Raw genomic sequence first — 8,008 nt, 5'->3', positions numbered from 1 at the left:
CGAGGTACTGCCGCCGGCCGTTCCACCGTTGACCGGTTTTTTTTAATAAAAAAACCCTTCGTTTAAAAAAAAACCCTAGATCGGTTTTTTTTTCAGTTTTCTTATTCTATGAGCGTTCACCGAACCGTTTGTTTTAACGAACGCGTTCGTCGGTTTTTCTCTGTTAACGAACGTCCGTTATTTAACCGTTCGTCCGTTTTTCTTTTTTGACGGGTTTTCTCGTTATTTTCTCAGATTCGATTTCTGATCGAATTTTCGAATCTGTTTAACTTCTCGCTCGTTTATCGGAATCAGGCGATTCAAACGCCTAGAGTTTCGTCTTGAAATTCTCTTTCCGATTAATCTACTCAAACAAGTTTTTGCTACAGTAAAATTTGACCTAGATCCAGATTAGCAAACGAAGTTTCTTTCTTTCGCCGTTTGACTTTCGTTGCTTCTTTCGAGTTGATTCTTTTTGCAAACCGGAGTTCTTAAGTTGAACTTTCTGGTTGGATCTTTCATTCGAGTTTTACCTGTGCATTAGATGAGTACTGATTGTGTGCTTGTTTGTTTGCGATAGAGTACCCGGAGTGTGCCGCTTGTTACTTCGAATCGCTAGGTTTTGCGGATCATCAGCAAGGCAAGTAACACTTTGATCATACCCCGTTCATACCCAGTTTTTATTGCATTAGATCTATTCCTCAAACACATTGAATGATTAGGATCTAACAAACTGTGGGTATTGGGAAGTAGTTGAGGTAGTACCTATTACCTGTTTTATTTATCAAACCCTTGGGAGTTACTTCTACGTTGCTATTATTGTTGCCATGCTATGCTCGTAGACGTGGATTGGGTTTGAGTGAAATTCATGACAGATGTGAGATGTTTATTAATGGTTCAACTTAAGGTGGCAACTAAAACTCACATCTGGGTGGATTGAGGCACCTGGAGAACCCAGTGTTGCCTGTATGTATAAGGTCCGCCACCCAGGCTCAAAGGGATCATAAGATTATTCATGCTAGAAACTTCCGTGTGCAGCCACAAGCTATTATGGGCTCTAGCATAGCTGAGTAGGTTACATGATCTCTTGAAGAGGTGGACTAGCAGATGTAGGGGAAAGTAGGTGTACCGGTCCATCCAGAGTAAAGAGTGATTGTTTCTGAAAGACTGTGTCTCGGTCATCCGTTTCTCAAACATCATGCAGTGCGAGAATCAAGCGGAGGCGATCAAGTCTTGTGGGGAAAAGTGCACAAACCTCTGCAGAGTGTACAAACTGATCATGATTAGCCGTGTCCCCGGTTATGGACAACTTGAGTATCTAGTACTTGGATTATCATTTGAATCTCATCACCGTGATACTTATAATTAATTTTGTTGGGTTAAGGATGACACTTAATTGGGATTGAGTTGGAGGTACCTTCTCAATGTTTCAACCACCATGATAGTTAAATAAAATTTATTCCTTTTGAAGTAGGACAAAATTGGCTTTTCGCAAAACTGTAACCATAGAGCTTTCCACCAGCCATATGTGCATATAGTATAGCATTATCATTGTTCATTGCTCTCTATGTGTTACTTTGCCAGCATATTCTATGTGCTGACCCGTTTTCGGGCTGCAACGTTTCATGTTGCAGACTTTTCAGACGACGAGTAAGGTGCCTTAGGTCGTGGTCTTATACTCAGTGATGCCGCTGGAGTTGATGGACTCACTTATCTTCCAAGTCTTCCGCTGTTATCGTTATTAGATGGCCTTAAGCCATGTTTCTCATACTTAATCTCTTTGGAGATATTCGATGTAATAAGTGTGTGATTGCTACTCTGTTATAAATCCTCCATTTGTACTGTGTGTGTCAGCATTACTGATCCAGGGATGACACTGGTGCACAGTAGCACAGGCCATTTGAGGTCTGGTCGCTACAAAGTTGGTATCAGAGCACACGCTGACTATAGGACACGACCACTAAGCTTAAGCCCTAGAAAGCTTCTCTCTTCTCAATTCTGACTCCTCTCCACTTTCTACTCTTTTAGGAATGGCGAATGCAAGGAGCAAGTTCATGCAACCCGATGAAGACACGCCGTTTGGACGACATTTGAAGGAAGTCACCAAGTACTTGAACATAGGAATACCAAGCGTCACCGGAACCTACAACGCCACCTTACCTGAAGAGGAGAGCTGGAAGATTCAAGTTATCATTCCAGGGAGGATGTTTAGTGCCATGAGATTGGTTTTCGAAGCACCAACTTGGAGTTTAGGGAAGAGCATGGCCGCACACATCGCCATGGGACGCATTGGAGAAGTCTACCACCAGGAGCTTAAGGATACAATTTACCAAATTTGTGGACGTCGAGACGCGCAATGGGAGATGATCAAGACCAAGAAGGATGGATCAATTGCAGCTTTCATCCAGGAGCAGAACCAACATATTCGTCGCCAGGAGAACCAGATGTGCACGGACAAGGAAGAACTAAAGAAGGCATTTACGAAGATCAAGGAACTCCAAGAAGAACTCAAGGTTACACGCGAATATTATTTGGAGGAAATCAACGCACTAGTCGGGAAGATTGACGACCTGGAGAATAAGATTGGAGCATTCGTGGGAAATCTAGTGCCAAAAGCAGAAGACGACAAATGCACTTGTCCGGATAACTACATCATCATCGACGACACCAACTCGGAACCAAGTGAAGACGAATGGATTGATGAAGCTGGAGCAGACATCATGGAGTCTTCAACGGATCAGAATTTTTAGTAGACCACCATATCAGTAGTAGTTTTCCCCCATTTAGTAGTATAGTTCAAGCACTTTGTAACGCTAGTTAGATCGATTGTTTTGCCTTGTTTGGATTGATTGAGTGATATTGATTGAATTTGTCTCATGAGCATATGGGTAGTGTTTTCTCTCTAGACCTCATTCTTTTCTCAATTCTCATCTTTTCTAAACCTATCAGATGCCTCCGAGACGCGACACCGGATTTGCTTTCCCGCCAGAGATCACCCAGTTGATTCAGCAGCAGAATGCCCTGATGCAAGCGTTAGTTCAGAACCAAGGCAACAACAACAACAACCCACCGCCACCACCACCTGTTGACCACCTAGCCCGTTTCTTAAGGTTAAACCCGCCGATGTTTTCCAGCAGCACCGAGCCGATTGTTGCAGATGATTGGCTCCGCAAAGTTGGAAGGGAGTTGACCACTGCAGGATGCACAGATGCGGAAAGAGTGCGTTTTGCCGCACATCAGCTTAATGGACCCGCAGCATCATGGTGGGAGAATTATACAGCCTCGCACCCTATTGACACTGTCACATGGGACCAGTTTCAGCAAGCTTTCCGTACAGCTCATGTTTCAGCAGGAGCTATGGCTATGAAGAAGCGTGAGTTTCGCGACCTACACCAAGGAGGACGCACCGTAGGCCAGTATGTGGAGGATTTCAGTAAGCTAGCACGTTATGCACCAGATGACGTTGCTATAGATGCTGCCAAGCAGGAGAAATTCGTGGAAGGATTGAATGATGAGCTGAGTATGCAGTTGATGGTAGCAACTTTCAACAACTACCAGGAACTAGTAGATAGAGCTCTCATGATTGAAGGGAAGCAACAGCAGATTGAAAACCGTAAAAGGAAGTATGGACAAGGGAAGTATAACTCAGGAGCTCAGCAGAAGCCCCGATTTACCCCGAAGCTGGGAGGACAGTTTCAGCATACCCATGGAGGAGGTAGTTCGCACAACCATAATGGCTCCAAGAATGGTAATGGGAATGGAGGAGGAAACGGACAGAACCGCACCAACCCATCTACCCCAACCAAGAGAGATCTAAGTCACATCACTTGTTTCAAGTGCCAGAAGACGGGACATTACGCTACCGATTGTCCCGAAGCCCAAAATGGAATTGGCAATGGAAGCTCTGGGAAGAAGCCGAACCCGTTCAACAAAGGACATGTGAACCACGTGAGCGTGGAGGAGGTTGAAGCTCAGCCTGATGCATTAATAGGTAAGTTTTTGGTTAAGTCATTTACTGCAACTGTTCTTTTCGATACTGGTGCATCGCATTCATACATATCAAGGGGATTCGTGAATAAGTTTAAGATGTCCACCAAAGTTCTCAAAAACCCTATGTTAGTAACCTCGCCAGGAGCAGAGTATATGGCCACCCGAGGATGTTTTCAGATACCATTGGCCATTGGTAGGCATGTTTTCCCCTCAGACCTCATTGTTTTGGAATCGCAAGGTTTGGATGTGATTCTGGGAATGGATTGGCTATCGTTGTATGGAGGAAACATCGACTGTGCCAGCAAGACGATTTTGCTTACCACCCCGGAAGGAAAAAGGATCAAGTATGTATCCCGGCATATGCCGAAGAGAACTCAAGTGAATTCCTTATCAGGAGTTGTACAGGAGGAAGTACCAGTGGTGAAGGATTATCCGGATGTATTTCCAGAAGAGTTGCCAGGCATGCCACCAGATAGAGACATTGAGTTCTTGATTGAACTTTTGCCAGGCACAGGGCCAATATCTAAGAGACCGTACAGGATGCCCGCAAAGGATTTGGAGGAAATTAAGAAGCAGATCAAGGAGTTGTTGGATAAAGGCTATATTCGCCCAAGTTCGTCACCTTGGGGATCACCAGTACTTCTAGTGGAGAAGAAAGATGGATCGCTGAGGATGGTTGTTGATTACCGAGGATTGAATGAAGTGACCATAAAAAACAAGTACCCACTGCCGATGATCAATGATTTGTTTGACCGCCTGCAAGGAGCTAAAGTATTTCCCAAGATCGATCTACGATCAGGATACCATCAGTTAAAGATTCGAGAGCAGGATATACCCAAGACGGCATTTACCACCAGATATGGATTGTATGAGTATACCGTTATGTCATTTGGACTGACCAACGCACCGGCCTATTTCATGAACCTGATGAACAAAGTATTTATGGAGTTTTTGGATAAGTTCGTCGTGGTGTTCATTGATGATATTCTAGTCTTTTCCAAGGATGAGGAAGAGCATGAGGAGCATTTGCGATTGGTACTTGAGAAGCTCAGAGAACATCAGTTATATGCCAAGTTCAGCAAATGTGAGTTTTGGTTGAAGGAAGTTGGATTCCTTGGACATGTTATTTCTGGAGAAGGAATAGCAGTAGACCCTGCCAAGGTTGACACAGTGACAAGTTGGGAATCACCCACGATAGTTGGAGAAATCTGGAGTTTTCTTGGACTTGCAGGATACTACCGGAGATTCATCGAGAATTTCTCAAAGATTGCTAAGCCCATGACTGAGCTATTGAAGGACACCAAATTCAATTGGACTGAGGAATGTGAAGCTAGTTTCCAAGAGTTGAAGAAACGATTGGTTACATCACCAGTGTTGATTCTGCCAGATCAACGCAAGGACTATGAAGTTTATTGCGACGCTTCTCGTCGAGGACTTGGAGCAGTGCTTATGCAGGAAGGAAGAGTTGTTTCGTATGCTTCACGACAACTTAAACCCCATGAGAAGAATTATGCTACGCATGATTTGGAATTAGCAGCCGTGGTGCATGCATTGAAGACATGGAGACATTTTCTCATCGGAAACCATTGTGAGGTGTACACGGATCACAAGAGTTTGAAGTACATTTTCACGCAGAAGGAGTTAAATCTCAGACAGAGGAGATGGTTGGAGCTCATTAAAGACTATGATATGAGATTGCATTATCACCCTGGAAAGGCTAACGTAGTAGCAGACGCGTTGAGCCGCAAGAGCCATGTCAACACCCTCTTGACAGGAGAGTTACCTCAGGAGTTAGCCGAGGACCTTCGCGAGCTATGTTTGGAGATAGTCCCAAGAGGCTATTTAGCGACATTGGAGATTCAGTCTACCTTGATGGAAAGGATCAGAGAAGCTCAGAAGACAGACAAGGAGATTAAAGAGATAAAAGAGAAGATGAGCAAAGGAAAAGCCAAAGGATTTCATGAGGATGAGCACGATACCTTATGGTTTGAGGACCGCGTATATGTGCCAAATGATCCGGAAATCAGGAAGTTGATTTTGCAAGAAGCTCATGATTCACCGTACTCGATTCACCCTGGGAATACCAAGATGTATTTGGATTTGAAGAATACTTTCTGGTGGACCGAAATGAAGAAGGATATTGCGGAGTATGTAGCAGTTTGTGATGTATGTCAGAGAGTGAAGGCAGAGCATCAGAAGCCAGCAGGATTGCTGCAACCATTGCCGATACCCGAATGGAAGTGGGATAAAATAGGCATGGATTTTATCACAGGATTACCCCGGACTCGTTCAGGCTATGACTCAATATGGGTTGTAGTTGATCGATTGACGAAAGTGGCTCATTTTATTCCAGTGAAGACCACTTACACCAGTGCTAAGTTGGCCAAGATATACATGACCAGGATAGTATGTTTGCATGGAGTTCCGAGGACCATTGTATCAGACAGAGGAACCCAATTTACCTCGAAGTTTTGGAAGCAGCTACATGAAACATTGGGAACCAGGCTGGAATTTAGTACAACATTTCACCCACAGACAGATGGACAGACCGAGAGAGTCAACCAGATTTTGGAGGACATGTTGAGAGCTTGCGCACTAGATTATGGATCTAGTTGGGACGACAATTTGCCATATGCGGAGTTTTCGTATAACAACAGTTATCAAACCAGTTTGAAGATGGCCCCTTTCGAAGCTTTATACGGAAGGAGGTGTAGAACACCGTTGTTATGGGACGAAGTTGGAGACCGTCAATTGTTTGGACCAGATTTGATTAAGGAGTCTGAACAGAAAGTAAGGTTGATTCGTGATAGACTCAAAGTAGCCCAGTCCAGGCAGAAGAGTTATGCGGATTCAAAACGAAAGGAGATAGTTCACGAAGTCGGAGACCGAGTATATCTTCGAGTATCACCCCTTCGAGGAGTGAAGCGCTTTGGAGTTAAGGGAAAGTTAGCGCCACGTTTTATCGGACCATACAGAGTATTGGAACATATGGGAGAAGTTGCCTACAAGTTGAAATTGCCCGAAGGATTGTCTGAAGTACATGATGTATTTCATGTTTCACAGTTGAAGAAGTGCCACGCAGAGATGGCTGAGATACCACTAAGAGATACTGTGCCACTAGAAGCGATTCAGTTGGAAAGTGATTTGACCTATGAGGAGAAACCAGTTAAGATTCTCGAGTATGCCAGCCGAGTTACCCGCAGCAAGGTTATCAAGTTTTGCAAAGTCCAGTGGAGTCACCACACAGAAGATGAAGCCACCTGGGAGCGAGAGGAAGATCTACGGAAAAACCACTCCCACCTGTTTTCTAGCCAACCCGAATCTCGAGGGCGAGATTCATCTTAAGGGGGGTAGGTTTGTAACATCCCAAATTTCCAATTTGGAATGTTATACATAGATCATCATTGCATATCATGTTTTGTTGCATTTTGACAAATCCTCGATAATCCTAAGCAACTCAAGGACCCTCGGAGAGAGTTGGGGATTTTCCCGAATTTTCAAATTGATTTTCAAACGAGGATTGTGGTTCTAATTATTTTTCTCTCCGGAAAAATATTTCATTTTTTTAAAATAAACGAGAGGAGAAAATATGACTTCTCCAAAACATTTGAAATACTGGAGGAAAAATGTTAAAATCATTATTTGGAATTTATTTGGATTTTATTTGCAATTTTTATTGCATTAAAAATATGCATGTTTTCAAAATATTTATTTTTGTTTTTTAAAAATGTTCACCCTATTCTAGATTTTCTAACTAGACGGGGAAAATTTATTTCATATTTTTCCGATTTTTATTTATTTTTCAACGCAATATTTTCCGCGGAACATATTTAAAAAAAAACGCGCGACGTCCGACTGGGCCGAAGCCCAGCCGAACGTCGGCCGGCCCGCCCGCGCTCTCCTCTCTCCCCACGACGTCGAGCCGCCGCCGGACTCCCGCCGTCGCACGCCGCCCGGTGCCCCCTCCCCCAAGCCGCCACCTCCCCCCCTTCCATAAATAGCCCCCCCTCTCTCTCTTCCCCTCAACCCGCGCCGCCGC

This window comes from Triticum aestivum, chromosome 1D (assembly GCF_018294505.1).
Source record: "Triticum aestivum cultivar Chinese Spring chromosome 1D, IWGSC CS RefSeq v2.1, whole genome shotgun sequence".
Lineage (NCBI taxonomy): Eukaryota > Viridiplantae > Streptophyta > Magnoliopsida > Poales > Poaceae > Triticum > Triticum aestivum.
This window is presented reverse-complemented; position numbering follows the sequence as displayed.